General features: G+C 37.8%; 1 protein-coding gene across 6 annotated transcripts in view; it reads left to right on the plus strand.

The window, feature by feature from the left end:
* vti1a (vesicle transport through interaction with t-SNAREs 1A) overlaps positions 1-15,601 on the plus strand; it is a 151,043-nt gene that overhangs the window by 73,474 nt on the left and 61,968 nt on the right. The window lies entirely within an intron of this gene.

Here is a 15,601-nt window from a genome sequence, read left to right on the forward strand (position 1 = left end):
GATTAGCTTGCTCAGGTTTGATCAGGGTTGGAGCTAAATTGTGCAGGACAGTGGCCCCCCAGGACCGAGTTTGAGAAACCCTGCTCTAAGGGATCATCATATAGTATTTGGGGTCTGGCATCAAAAAGTAAAAAAAAAGAAGAAAAAAAAGATTATTTTTGTTGTTCTTGTTGGTGCTTGACACCATTTACTTTGATTGTATGATAAATAGCAGCTAGGACATTCTTCACAATTTCTCAATTTGCATTCCTCGGATGAAAGAAAGTCATACAGGTTTTGTATGACATGAGAGTGAGTAAATGATGACCGTTTACTTTAGTGTGAGAACTGTAAAGCTTGAGTTGCATCCTTCAGTTGTAATAACGTGTAGAAGTATATAGAATGTGCATGTTGAAAGACCTACAAACTGACTTCTGTGTGAATCTGAATCTTTAATATAGCTGTAGCACATTAAGTCTCTTTGTGTGTATGTGTGTGTCCCGACTGGCCCTGCAAGTGTCACACCTGTACTATGGCTTTGAGATGCAATGTCTGCGGGAAGTCCTGATGAAACCACGTCTTCTCTTCCCGTCACTCACGCTGGGGTCACATTCCATCATGCTGACTAGAGAGAGTGTGTGTGTGTGTGTGTGGCAACAGGCTGCTGTGAGTGGAACCAAACTCATCACTTCTTCCTGCCCACTGATCCACGCAACATAAAGGAAAGGTGGGCTCTGTTAGATGGCATGTATTATTCATGTAAGCGGTAAAGGTATTTGCGTTTTGTTATTACCCGCATTGTGCCTCGGTGCTTTGGTGGAGTTGGCCCCGCAGTCACATCCCAGACACCCGTGGGGATCCACTCCTGCATAAAACCACCGACCACCACCGACCAACTTCAAAAAACATAAGCAAATTATTTTGTTCAACTGCGACCATGACAATGTGTAACTCTCTGTAATAGATTAAAAGTACAAGTGTGAGAAAAAGATGAAGACGGAAGACAAAAGCAAGGAGGCAGACAGAGGGATTTGAAAAGGACAGCGACAGAGTTGACAATTGAGTTATAATATCCTGTCCTTTATGAATAATTAATTTGATGGCGCTGCACTCTCAGAAGTTAGATTAAATTAATTCTGCCATGTCTAAAAAGTTAGATATGCTTCATTAGTGGATGAGATGGCAGGGAGGTTGCTTGGCCTGCCAGGGCTGTTGCAGTTAATTTAGGATTTTTTTTACACAGCGACTTTTATTCGGCATGGGTGATATTCGCTCCAATGCATGCTCTTGCATTTAACTGCATTTAAAACCATGCAGATCCCTCAGCAGCGCTGCACTGCATTGCAACACACTATTGAATTGTTTCAGCGTAATGCTTCTCTTATGAAGACGGCCAAGGCTGTTGGTATCCATAGAGATGGGTGTTTCTTCAACTTAGGGCACTTTTTATGATTGCTTTATTTATCAATTTATACATTTTTACTTTATCCGAAGATCATAATGAAACAGACTTGGAAACTTTATTACCATGCTATCATCATTTATCATTCAAGTATTTAATGTTTCACCTTCGTCCAAGACCCAGATTTAAATCTTCAACTATGAAAATCTATCATAAATATGAATTACATTTTAAAAACTTAAATGAAATAAATAAATAAATATTCATACACCTTTTCAGTATTTATTTTGTAAAGTAGTTTTTCTTTCTTCCCCTCCCCCAAAATTACTGTCTGTCCTACATTTGTGGCTTCATTTCAACATGAAACCATATAAACATGAAGTAATTGTTTTTAAAATCTAATTAGTGTACTAGGCTTCCGAGGAGACAACAGTGTCAGTGAAGAGTGTGAAATGAAATATGAGATGTAATGAAAGCAATGAAAAAGCCCAAAGTAAATATCACTTGTGCACAGTACATGTTTTGTTGTGCTTTGTTTCAAATCAAAAGTATGAAAATATTATTTCATTTATTTAGGATACATAACAACTAGCTGTAAATTACTCATAGAAAGACATTGGCCATTAATTTCATTTAATGTAAAAAAAAAACAAAAAACATTTCCATCACAATGTTTCCTACTTTCTTTACTTCCATAACAAATGACAGAATTATCTTTTATAAATTAGTAAGTGTGAAAGTGTTCTAAATACCAAAAATGCCCTCAGTTAAAGAAACACCTACAAACATTCAGACGAACTTTGCACTTCAAAATGCTTTTAAAGGAGAACTCCGGTCAATTTTAACATTGAGCTCATTTTATTGTACATTTGGAGTGCTGTCAATACAGAGAACAACTACAAAAATCGGTGTTGCCTACACCGAGTTATTCTATTTTTAAAATTTGCACCCTGTTGACTTCAATGTACTAAACCTGCTTTTAGGCTCTTAACATCCTTGATGTGAAGTGAACACGAGTGGATCTGACTGCAGTAGATGTGAAAGATATGTATAAAAATGATGTTATTTAAGCCAGCGCAAATACCTGTTTACATCCTGTTTTTCGGTTGAAGTCCAAAGTAGTCGATTGCCGAGTTCACGCGCGTGATCATAGGTAACTAAACCTATGCGCGTGAACTCAGCAATCGACTACTTTGGACTTCAACCGAAAAACAGGATGTAAACAGGTATTTGCGCTGGCTTAAATAACATCATTTTTATACATATCTTTCACATCTACTGCAGTCAGATCCACTCGTGTTCACTCAGAAGGAATCACTCACATTTTCTGTGCCCTTGTAATGACACATCAAGGATGTTAAGAGCCTAAAAGCAGGTTTAGTACTTGCCCTATTGAAGTCAACAGGGTGCAAATTTTAAAAATAGAATAACACGGTGTAGGCAACACCGATTTTTGTCGTTGTTCTCTGTATTGACAGCACTCCAAATGTACAAAAAAATGAGCTCAATGTTAAAATTGACCGGAGTTCTCCTTTAACCATGACACACATTGAAAACACACCCCTGTAGTTTTGTTGGCTCCAAAAGCAAAAAGTAGTCTTGAAAGCTCCTAGAAACTTTGGTTTCTATTGCACACATAATGATATTTATAAACTTTTTATTGTTTTTCCCAGTCCTGTTTTATCAATGTGTCTTCACTTGCATTTCAGTATCATCTGTTCAGTTTTACCTTGACTGTTTGCTGCAGTGCATACCACTTGTGATTTGTTTGATTACGTCTCATTCAGAAAACATTGTCTAGTCTCAGGAGTCAGTGCACAAGGAAGATATTTGTGCCACTACACACTGGAAATCAGTTGAGGTCATTTCATTTTGAAAGTTTTTTTTTTGTTGTTGTTCTTCCAGCTCATTGTATGTTGTAAGTAAGAAGTACAGGAAGTGCAAAATAAATAAATAAAATGTTATAAAGGACAAAGTGATTAAAGATTATAACTTGGCGCTTTGACATTCCTTGGATTCAAATCTGTTTTTCCATTATGGTTAAAACCTGCCCACGAATATAGATTGTGTAGACCTCTGTGCTGATGTTATGTTGTGTATTTTCACTCTGGCATCTGACAATAATGTCTCTTCATCAGGCTAGCCGTGGCCATTGTTAAATGAGCCGCATGATGCGTCTCTTTTGTGCGCTCCCACCATGCCTCATCTCCTCCTTATAATAGCGTTTTTATTTGCCGTTCTCTAGAGATGGGAAGTGTGTTGGTATTAACCTAAAGAAACAGACAAACTGGTGTTTAGCCTGATAAAGCAGTAGTGTTCTGGCAAGCTGACACCTCGCCTGTTGTGATTGGAAAAAAATCAGAGAAACCTTGTACTTAAAAAACAAACAAACAAAAAACAGAAGGACAAGAACTTTTTGGATGCCCATCGCCACCAAAACCAGGTGAAGACCATGATATTTTAAGCTAGAAAAGAGGAGTGATGAATGAAAACTAGAATGATTGCTGGTGTGAAATTGTTTTTTTTTTACAAAAGTGCAACATGCAATCATATAATACTACGAAACTTACATTTTAAACATAAAATTGTGAATAATTTTTTCTGTTTTTCTCCACTAGCTAAAATAATCAGAATCTGTTGTGCATCTCCTAGAAATACACAGTAGTGCTGTATTTTTAATTAATATGTTAAGTGTTTCATTCAGTGACTCACTCATAAAAGCACTTGCTTCATTTCTGATTCAAAAAATCTGTGTTTTTAAATGAATAAGTTGAGTGAATGATTAAGTGACTCGCTCACAAAGACACATGAAATGTGGTCTTGAACGAATCGGTTGAATGAAAGATTCTGTGACTAATTTGTCACCACCGACTCGCTAAACACTGTAGCCTGCAGAAAGAGTCACAAAAATATGCCAATGACTTTTTAATGAAAGTTATTGAATAGTGCTGCTTAAATATTGGGAGTATGGTAATTATGACTAGAGTAGAAATAAATCATAAATAGTAATTTCTACTCTTAAAGTTCTTAAACTTCTTTTAATGTCATTACAGAAGTTTCCAAAGTGTTTAACAAAAATGTCACTGCTTAAAAACATCAATTTACATCAAGTGAGTTACGTCTCGATCTCCCCAGGTTCCCATAAAGCTTTGCTCATCTAATTTTTAAAAGGTTCTCAGTTTGAAGTGGCTTTTTTCTCCCCCAAAAGTGGTTCCATTTCAATCGCAGCTTTATATAAGTTGATCGGTAAACATGTTTAACCAGTGCATTTTCTGTGTGTTATGAGACAACTGCTTGGCTCATGAGTATTAATGAACTCAAAGCTGGAGTGGGAGAATCCCTAAGTGTTGGTAACTGTCAGATTCTGTCAGCGCTATGAATCCTAACAGCACAAAGTAGCGTGCCGCCGTGTGCTTCCGATTCAAACTCATGTTTGATGTCTTGCTTTCACGCCCTCCATTTCTGCTTCAGCCAAATTACTGCAGACAGTCCTAATTCTCCAGAGAATTTTTGTTTGTTTTGTGAGAATACATATTTTACATATCATTGGCATGTCGCTGATGTATTTAGCAGCATATAAGTGGAGAGAGAGCTATATTTTTGCTCTGGTTTTGGCTGAATCAGGGCTGTCTTTGTAAGAAACCTGACATGGCTTTGTGTAAATGTTCTAAATAATGAAGCACAAACTGAGGACCCCCGAATCCTTGGAGAACTCTGCTGTCCCGCAGAGATCAGTCTGTCTCACAGGCAAAATCGCCATCGTCTCTACTCTGCTTTTTGTTTTATAGGTCAGAGAAGGAACCATTTTTGTATTTGAACACTTCTAGAAAGACCAACCTTGTAATACAACTCTCTGTAACATAATAACGTTAAGTCGTTAAAAGGAAAGTTGACCCAAAATGAAAATTCTGTCAACATGCATGCCTTTTTTATAAAACACAAAAGAATACACTAGATACATTTTTTTTCATACAGTGAAAGTCAGTGGGGTCCAATGTTGTTTTACTCCTTTGAATTTCATTGAATGCACAAAACAAGTGTTGAAACATTATTAAAAACACTATCTTTGATTATCCAAATGTTGGATAATATTATGTAAATTTTGAAAGATTTATTGTTTTGTGTGAACTACCATTTTTTTCTGCTACTTACCATGAATCATAACTTGTGAGTGCTTTGTGGCAACTTACTTTTCTTACAGAGCAGGTTATGAGAATACTGGACCAAAAATGATTGCGTGAGGTCAGAGAAACTTTCTATTTCAGTTGAACCAATCAAAGCCCACCTGACACCTGTAGGTTGAAAGAGCATTGTTATTAGAGGGTTATTAGAGAGAGCATTGAGATTAGTGATTTAATATGAATCTGTACTATCAGATAACGAGTCCTGGCATTATTCAGTCTCACCGTTCCCATTGTTTTGAGTGGATTACTGTGGGAAGGAGGAAACATTTAAACAAAACTCAGTGGATTGGTGTATTAATTTAAAAAGAGAGAGCTACTGAAAACTAAAATCAGTAGGTATTTAAATGTGCTAAAGTTTTGAGTGCTACTCGGGGGCGGCTGTCAAAACATGCAAATGAGGGTGACGGCACATTGTTTTGACAAATATAATTAAGGTGTTTCAATTTGGAGTCCTACGATACACAGGACTGCAGGGCTCCCCAAGCGCTCTGCTAATTGTGAAGATTGCTTTTAAGATCTGAATGCTTGTTGGGTTTTTGTTTGCTTTTTTTTCTTATTGGATAATGAACTGTTAGGAAGTGTTAGATCTTGGCATCGTTTCGACTGAGGTTTTTGTCAGAGATAGGCAGGGATGAACACCCTGAGGTGTTGTGTTTTACAGATAATTAAAAGGCAAAATTTGTGTTTGGCTGTTTGATCTGCCTGTCAACTTTCTGATTAGAGGCGTTACAGGCTTTAATCAACAGTAATGGGATCATTAACGTTCCTAAACTGTTTAAAAGAACGTCAGGATTTTCTTTCAGTCCGACACATTGGAGCTGGCGAGTCTGGCAGGGTGTGAAGTTTGCTGGTGTTCAGTAAATGATGTGCAGCATGTGATTAGGAGGAAGTGAGGTGATTATAAGAGCAGACCTCCCCCTGCAGCAGCAACGCCAGCTTGCGTTTATCTGTTTCTCACTTCTTCCACTGTCTCTCTCGTTTTGCTCTTTTACGCTCCTACAGCACATCTTTCCCATTCCCATCCCATATTTTGTATTTGATAGCGCCCTTTTCATCTGAATCCGTGACATTGTCAGCCTAAAAATACGGATTGTCACACGGAAGTATTCTGATGTGATCCTTGTTTATTATGGCATATGAAGACGAATGCATGTTTCTTGCTTTCTTTGAACAGCAGTGACTGTACACAAAGAGTAATCTTTTGGCCTGGCCCTCTGAAATAGATGGAAAAAAATGCAAAAAAATAAAGTGGCAGCACATACATCAATATTAATAAAGTCAACTGACAGTGTACCACTGTTTATTAATTTCGCTCGGTCACGTTTGGTGCACATTTCAGCTCAGCTGGGGCCTAATCTGCACGAAGAAATAATTTCCTGCTCTGAAAGAATGAAGTGAACGAGTGAATTTGATGGGTGCGGATTGACCTGCGGTAGATGTATGGCTCTCCAGTGGCCCATGGAAACTCTGCCTGTTTAATTGAGGAACCTGAAAGCAGTGGGCAGCCGGGACTTTTTGTAAGCGAGGCAATCAAGACCTGCCCCAGACTCTATTAGTTTTCATTTGGATGCTTCAGTAATGCCAGTTGATTAAATTAAAGCAATTTGCTGCAAAAAAAACTAACCACCTTTCCCACCCACCGTGTCAACAGCATAGGTTTTACTGTAAGTGCTGTTGTTTGGGCTGTGTTAGGTAAGACTCAACTTGTTTAAAAACAATGGCGTTTAACAGAAATGGGTCTCCTTTTTCTCTAGTTTGATGACAATTTATGGATGATTCTTCAATCATGGGTACTTTTGACTACTTAAAATCTTGAAAATGCTACTAATGTATCTTAAAATGATCTCATTTGCTAAAAATATGATTACTCACAAATGATGAAATATTTGATATATCCTATAGAAAACAATTGTAGAAATAGTTTGAATACTATATGGTCAGATGTGTTTTGAAGGCCTTGTGGCCTACATGACTGTGAGAAATAATTATTACAAAGTTCAAACGCGTCTGAGAAAGTCTTTGCGCCACTGTGCAGTTTTTGCGAAGTCAGAGAATTTCCATTAAACAACAGATGGCTGTGAAAGACCAAAGAAGATTTCAAAACCGTTATTAAAATGTGTTAAATAAATATGTCACTTGGAGGCATCAACCTCTGGGAAAGAGTTGATTGTCCTTGAAAAATGTTACGTCTTGCATCTGAGAAAGGGTTGACCACCAGGATTCCACTATTAGAGAGAAAGGCGAGAGAAGTAAAACTTGATTGTGGGAAGCAGGATGGGTGAATCTTACAAGAATATGAAGTTGCATGGCCATTGCGAAATAACAGATGCATAAGAATGGCACCCTGGCCAGAGACAAATTCAGATAGAGCAGCTGTCATCTCGGCTTTGTTGCTTTGTTCACTAAAGTCTTGTTTTGATTTCTGGAACTCTACCTCTTAAGCTTCATTTGCAAGAAAGAGGAGACTTTTCACCACAACATAAACCCTGATGCAAAAATCTGAATTTTATTTTTTTCCAAAAAAGCTAAATGTTTACATATAAATATCAAATAAGTTTGAGTCTTAGTTTAACAAGTTTAACATTTCAGCTTCCTTAAAAATGATAGGTGATTAAAGTGACAATAATAACTTTCAATTTTTCTAGAAAGTTCTATATTTTTTATTTTTATTATAGGCTATAATTTTTTCCACTTTAATTTATTTTTTATTTTTTATAGAGGACAAAAAGTTCTAATAATTGAAGAATCATGCCATCTGCTGCTATTCTGATACAGGAGTGGGGTCGCTATTGATGTTTCTAGAATGTGTTTCTCATCTTTGTTTGTTTTTGAGTTCATAGGGGCATTCAGCTATTGAACCCATTCTCCAGCATGCCTTGTCCTCCGGTCCTTCCAGAGGCACTGATAGAGTCTTCCCTTTCAAAGCTCAATCTTGGAAGAATGGAAGTAGGAGGGGAAATCAGTGTTCATTTTCTCTGTCCTCCCCCCCAGCTTAAACAAATGGTTCTATTAGCGCACACTCTCCCTCTGGCATGGTCATTCATACCCATTAAACCTTTGTCTTATCAGCCAGAAGAAGCCCTAACATCTCCACGCATAACAATCGGCAGTGATCTGGCCTTTAGAAGAGTGTGTGAGATGTGCTGTGTGTGAGAGAGAGACTGAGTGAGAGAGAAGATAATGATTAATAGGGAAAGTTGAGTGGCCGGCTAATAAAGATTTGTCTTAATCAGAAGTGATTTGTCAGAGCAGAAGCGCGGCAGGGTCAGGGCTGAGCCAATGAATAAAACAGAGCCCAGTGGAGTGAAAAAAGGCCAGTGAAATGGGGCCTGATTACCCAGCGCTTGCTCTTGCACAGACAGGCCGTGGCCCTTACCTTATTTCTCTCCATCTTTCTCATTCATTCCTCTGAAACCAATATATTCTTTTGATATCCATATCATTCCATCAGTCCTCTGTCTATTGAGGCTGTTAAACACTCCCTTGTGTCCTTATCGTGGTTTTGAACAAGACTAGGCCCAAGTTTAACTGTATTTGTATTTAAAACACCTCAGTTGAGGTGTTAAAAAGGCTCAGTTGATGTTGACTATGTATGTAAAACACCCAAAAAAGTATAATAGAAGCGTTCATATGTCTTGTGCACTATATTTTATGTATTCTGAAGCCATACGGTAGATTTTATTGATATGATTCACAATGTGGACTGAATCTTTTGTTTACAATGATTCAACTGTCTCCGTGATCCTGTCTATAAGCTACTTATTTTTAATTGCTCACAATATATAATTATTGAATTTAATAATATTCACAATTTGAACTGAATCATTTGTTTTTAAATCAGACTTCCACTAAACTCGGGAACAGATTAGTGAAGGTATCGTTCTTTTGCCCCAGTTCTTGTCAATGTACTAGATGATTTATTTCAGCAGTTTTCGAAGATTCCACATAAGAAAGAAAATCATTTGGGTTTGGGCTGGTAAATAATGACAGAATTTTAATTTTTGAAATTGTTTCTTCATTCTACAACAGAGCTCAAGTTTGGTGGGGTCAGCAGTTGAATACTGTTAACGAATAACAAGAATAATAAAAGTGCCGTCAGCACTTTGCTCCCAGACAGGGGAATAACTTGTCTAAAATAAAGAGAAAGGAACCGTGTTTCTGCGTTGCTCTTTGTGTGTGTGTGTGTGTGTGTGTGTGTGTGTGTGTGTGTGTGTGTGTGTGTGTGTGTGTGTGTGTGTGTGTGTGTGTGTGTGTGTCTTTGTGGGACAGTCAGTGTTGGACCTGCCTTTACTCTTCCCATGGGCGCTTTTGCTCTCATTTGGCTGTGTCTGTGGATTGTGTCCAGATAGAAGTGTGTGTGGTAACCTTCAAAAAGTGGCTGGAACTCTGTAATAAAAAGCAGTCCGGAGCCTGGGAGTGAGCCTGTGTCAGGGCATGTACCCTTTCAGCTCTGGGGACAGACAGAGGGCTTCAGACAACTCAGATAGGACTCACACTCAAACAGCTGCTGTAAAATTGATGATGTGCCCAATTATACGTGTCTGCTGAGGGGAGGTGGATGGACAGATATAAGGACGATGGAACGAAGAGGTGGAAAACGCTTCTTCCCCGGTGTGTTCTGCCTCCATCTTACTGCCAACGGCTGGCAGGAAGAGGGGATGAAAACGAGTGACATTCGGACCTCCGAGATGTCCTGAGTGATTTGATGTTCCTGCAGGCCAAGCTCAAAGGCAGACAGGCACGGTCAGTCACAGAAGGGAAAGACAGACAGACCGGAAGATGAAAGAAACTTTGACTACACTAACACAATGTTTCGGCGGTGTGGGGTGAAAGGAAAAGTATTAATGTAGAAGCAATACACTCAGAATTAAAAGAAATAAGACAAAAGACGATAAAAATAAATAAACAACATCTAGTGGAATTGCTGGTTATTAAAGACTCAGTGTTTGAATGTGTCATGGTGTTTTAGAGACTTCTCGTGCTGAATCACAATATGCTGGTAATCAATACAGATTTTCTGATTTGTTTTGATTCGAGTCTGTTTCGTTTCTGACTAATTTAATTTATAATGTCCATTTTGCTTGCATAAACACATTCTTTGCCTTATCTAGTGTTGTAAACCGGATCATAAAAGTCATTATTTGGGGATTCGGGATTCACCGGTCATGTTGTATGTTTTAGAGTCACCAAAAAGATCTGATTGATTAGTGTCATTCATTTCGGGAATTAGACCTGTTTTTGATTCACTAAAAATAACTAGTTGGTATAAGTCATTTGTTTGTTAGACAGATTCTTGATGTATGTTTGTTTCTTCATGCAGCTCACAAAGACAATGCAATAGAAAGACGTTTCTAGCCATTATTTTGCGCTACACAGTCTTTTTATTAGTAAACTCACTGTCATATGATATATTTTTTTCTTTTGCTGTGGCTGCTGAAAAGTGGTGCAGGAAACAATCCAGTGAACCCGTTAACTTGGTACATTAGGGAAATATTAATTAAAGTAATACATGGCTCAATTATGCTAGCCTGGCTCCACCCTCCTACGTACTTTCGTTCAATTTTCATTTTCCTTCAGTACTCCGTCTGGGTTTGCGGTATATTCGTGGGCCAAATTTTTACCGGTCCAATCAGCGAACAGAGGGAGTGGCTTAGAACGATGGCGTTGAGGTCGTGCACTAGTTTGAGTTGTAGGGTTACGTCACGACCAAACCTTAGTGATTGGTGAAAGAGCCAGAGTGGCTCTTGGCAGATCCAATAGTTTTAAACTTCAACAGAGTATCCACCTTCAAGGAAGTTAACGCTTGTCAATGGAGAGTGGCCAGACTCTCTGTACAAATGAAATGTACGAGAGTCTGGTAGGACCAGGCTACAATATACCATGTTGAGTTAGTAAAAGATCATTTTGGATTTAAAGAATCAATATCAAATGATATATGAATGATGTTCAAATGATGATTGCGATTAATCCGAAAATTTATATTTTTACCCAGCCTCCCCAATACTTAAAAATGTAATAAACATCACAGTACATGTCACACAACTAATATTGCAATGCATCACAATATTATAATTGGATTGCAATCGAAACTGTGCCAGATGCATGCAGATTTTTGTCTTTCAGTACAAATGCTTTGTAATGTTATGCTCTCTATTCAAGTTCAGGTTTGTTAAACTTTGGCCAATTTGGTATTCAGATTGATTAATTTGTCACAGATTGATCTCAGGTCAATGTACTGTAATGCATACAATAGATATTTTGACACATTGAATTCATTATTCTTATTTGTGATTTGTCATTTATTAAAAGCAGATGCTAGCTTGACTTCGTTGTGGGGTCCAAAATAGTGTTGCATTCATAAATCTGTAATGACCATCCATTGCATCTGTATTCTTTTATGTTTCGCTTGGCATTTGTCCAGTTCTGTGTCTCTTAGATAGAATTGCATTTTTCACTTCATCATTTTAACTGTGGGAAATTAAATTATGACCACATAAATCTTATATAATATTTTGAGAAAGAATAATAATAATTTGAAATATGATAGTATTGGCACAGCCCTACTCTAATATAAAGCAGTTAGAGCAGAGGTCTTGTCCACAAGTGGTGGTCAGCAATCAATTAAAAAGTCTGCATTAAAACCAGCCCATCGGTAATGATTGTGCTGATATAGATTTTAGTAATATCCTTGTTAAATGGGCCTTGGGGATCTGGATCTTTAACTAGAGCAGGCCTGTGGAAAAGCTTGGCGTCAGGGTCATTTAAATTGTTAATAGGGCCTTAAACGGGGAAGAATATTTTATATCATTATGAGCATGAAGCCGTGATCGTAAGCATGGAGTCTACTTATTTATTTATTTATTTAGTTTTTTTCTTCTTCTCATTCTCGAATGCCTGTTTTTCACAGCTACACCCTCAATTTACAGAATGTCAGCGTCCTCATTAAAGCGTGTGATAATTAATTAGCACCTCATTAAGTAGACATGTATCCAAAGTGATGCTTGCAAAAGAATAAATGACTATAATTCATGCTACGCTTCATGTGTATAGTTTTTTTGCACATAATGATGACCTGTAATCTAAATGTAATGCATCTTGGCGTCAGTATTTTGTGTGTTGTTGTATATAACAATTAAAACACCTTTTTAATGCCACTGTTAAAGGGTTAGTTCACCCAAAAATGAAAAATATGTCATCATTTTTCTCATATTGGTCTAAACGCAAAAGATATGTTGGTGTTGTTGTTTTCCATACAATGAAAACCATTGTTTTTTGACCTCACAGACTTTAATTCTTATGGGCAAAACCTGAAATTCTTCAAATATTTTCTTTTCTGTTTTGGAGAAGAAAATTAGCCAGGTTTTGAACATGAGAGAATTTTCATTTTTGGGCATAGTTTCCCTCTATGATGTCAAGTGAGAAGTCATCGAGAATGTCTACAATGACGAGTGAGAAGTTTTTCGCTCTATTTTTTTCTTCGTAGAAAAGGAAGCAAGGAAAATCATGTTGTTTTCCCTTTCTCACAGAGTGTTTGTTTTTCTCCAGCCAAACTCTCTGCTCAAACCTCTTCCACATTCTTGTTTAAGTCTCAAATATACGAATAGAGAGGAGAGACAGATAGATCAGATTATTAGTGAAACATAAACGGAGACAAACCGATATATCAAAAGAGGAAGAGAGCCGTGGAATTGTGGGTTGGTAAAGTTCCTCTCACCCGTGGGATGTGGTGTACACACAGCTAATCGTCCAACAGTGTGTGTTTTTGTGTGTATGTGTGTGTGCTTTTGGAGCTCATTCTTAATGGCAACATCAATTTGCGGTCCCACAACTAAGAGAAATATTTATCTTTGCGCTCATGCACAGGGGAAAGAGAAACCAGAGTCCATAATGTGTTTAACAGAGTGTTGGCCGCAGGAATATTACATTATACAGAGTTTGGTTTTAACAGCTTTTATTCCGTGTTTTTAGTGGCACAGGAAGACACCATGGAACGGTTTTATGTAGTTAGTCAGCCAGCCCATCTGTTTCTTGATTTTGTGGAAATTCTTTTATGTACCTGCTCTATTTCCCCACTCATATTTCTTTTGTATTCATTTGCATTCACTTCGCTTACATTAGGCTGAGTCTTAACCTACGTGGATAGCAGCAATTGGAATCAGTGGAGATAGAGAAGCTCACAAGCCTTGAATAGGAGACCTTGATTCTGAATATCTTGATATCAAGAAAGCAGTTACAACACAAAGGCGTCAGAGAAATATTTCAAAGTTTTCTATTGTACTTTTTGTCCATAGCGACTTCGTTTTTCTCCCTCCTGTTTATTTGTATCTTGTTGAGCTTAGATTATAGCGTGCTGACAGGATTGTTTCATTTGCGCTAGACCCCTTCATGTCAACGGTCTCATCTATCATCTGAAGTGATATATGAGCAAGCGTGTCTGAGCGCATGTGTATTGCATTGTTGCCATTGTGGCCGTGTCACATTCATTTGTTTAAGGCCCCTTTCGCACTGGACAGAGACAGATAGCGGTGCTTAATTTTCTTTACACAAGATTTCCACTCATGGGTGGGCGGCAGCGTGTCTCAGGCTCGACGACCGTCCATGGTTATGATGGTTATTAATATCTCTATTCGCTCTTTTAATCTGGCCTATCTGTCACATGCGCTGTGACTGCTCTATCTAATCTGAGTATCCTTCAGTCTGTCCTCAGTCTGATTGGAAATTAATGAAGGCAAGAGACGCGCGTGTAACCACGTCTTGTGTCTGTCTTTCTTGTTTTCTGATATTTAGTGCTAGCGCAGATGTGGCCCGTTCTTCTGTTCCTCGAGCGTCAAGCTGACTCTTTGAGAGCTGCACCTGTGTAGCGTAATCCAGTCATGAGTGTGTTGTTTACTCACAATTGTTTGGTGCATTTGAAAGCGTAGCTTTGATCCATGCAAAGATTTTTCACTTCACTTTTTTTTTACTCTCTTCCTCTCCAGACTGCTAATGTGGTTTCTACTTATAGTGGAAAGGATTTTTCAGGAAGAAGGGAGGGTGGGATTTTTGTTTTGTTCAGGTTTTTTTTTTTTTTTTTTGACCCTTGGGATGTGAATATGACAGTGACCATGGACAGGCTTGTCAGACGCCATGTATGAGATGTTTATCTAAGTGCGAGCGAATAAATGGGTGTACGTCCGTGACAGATGAAATGTGTTTATAAGCAAGCAGCTGAATATTGCATGTGCTGTTCGTGCTCGGTGTGATGCGGCATGCTGGGATATGCAAAATATTTAAGTCAGCATATTGGTGAGAAGGAGATGTAGTTTGAGATCCCTAGACATCAGAGATCATGGTTGTAACTAGACTTTTACATGGGTGTTGCTAGGTGGTTGCTATGGTTTTTGACTGTTTTTTGTTTCAAAGAACCCACTTCAAGTTTCTGAAATCCTGATATGTCCCTCCTTCATAAGTCTTTAACTTAAGACAAAGTCAAAAAATGTTTTAAAGGCAAGACATTACAGGCAAAACCATGGCTATTTTGGGCTATTTTGCTTCCATGGCATCACGTTCTCATGTGACCGAAACGTTTGCCACAGTTTCATTAAAGCATTGGTTTTATCTTACAATTGGTGGTTCCCCTTCATTGTTAGAGTGTGTAGCCCTGTTTGAAGTGTTTCCCGGACTAGAAAGAAAACATCCAAAATGTAAATTTATGATTATTTGTATTATCTTTGATTTATTTGCATCTGTAGATTTAAATTACAATACAAATATTTAAAGGCCATTTAAAAAAGATTTCTCTACTTGATTAGCACTTATGTTCAACAAACTTTTATTCCTTTCTATATTCTGAAAGATTTTACAAAATGTTTTGTTTATATAACATTCACCTGATTTATATATCATTGTATTTCTATAAAACAATTTTTTTGTTGTTGTTGTTTTTTTGAGCGCGCTGTTGGCAGTATTTGGAGAATGTATGAAGTTAGTATTTTTGTATTTATGGAGTTATATAAAGATATCCCAAATCCTCTAAACACAAATTACTTGAAAATGT

Source organism: Scardinius erythrophthalmus (assembly GCF_964197995.2).
Source record: "Scardinius erythrophthalmus genome assembly, chromosome: 18".
Classification (NCBI taxonomy): domain Eukaryota; kingdom Metazoa; phylum Chordata; class Actinopteri; order Cypriniformes; family Leuciscidae; genus Scardinius; species Scardinius erythrophthalmus.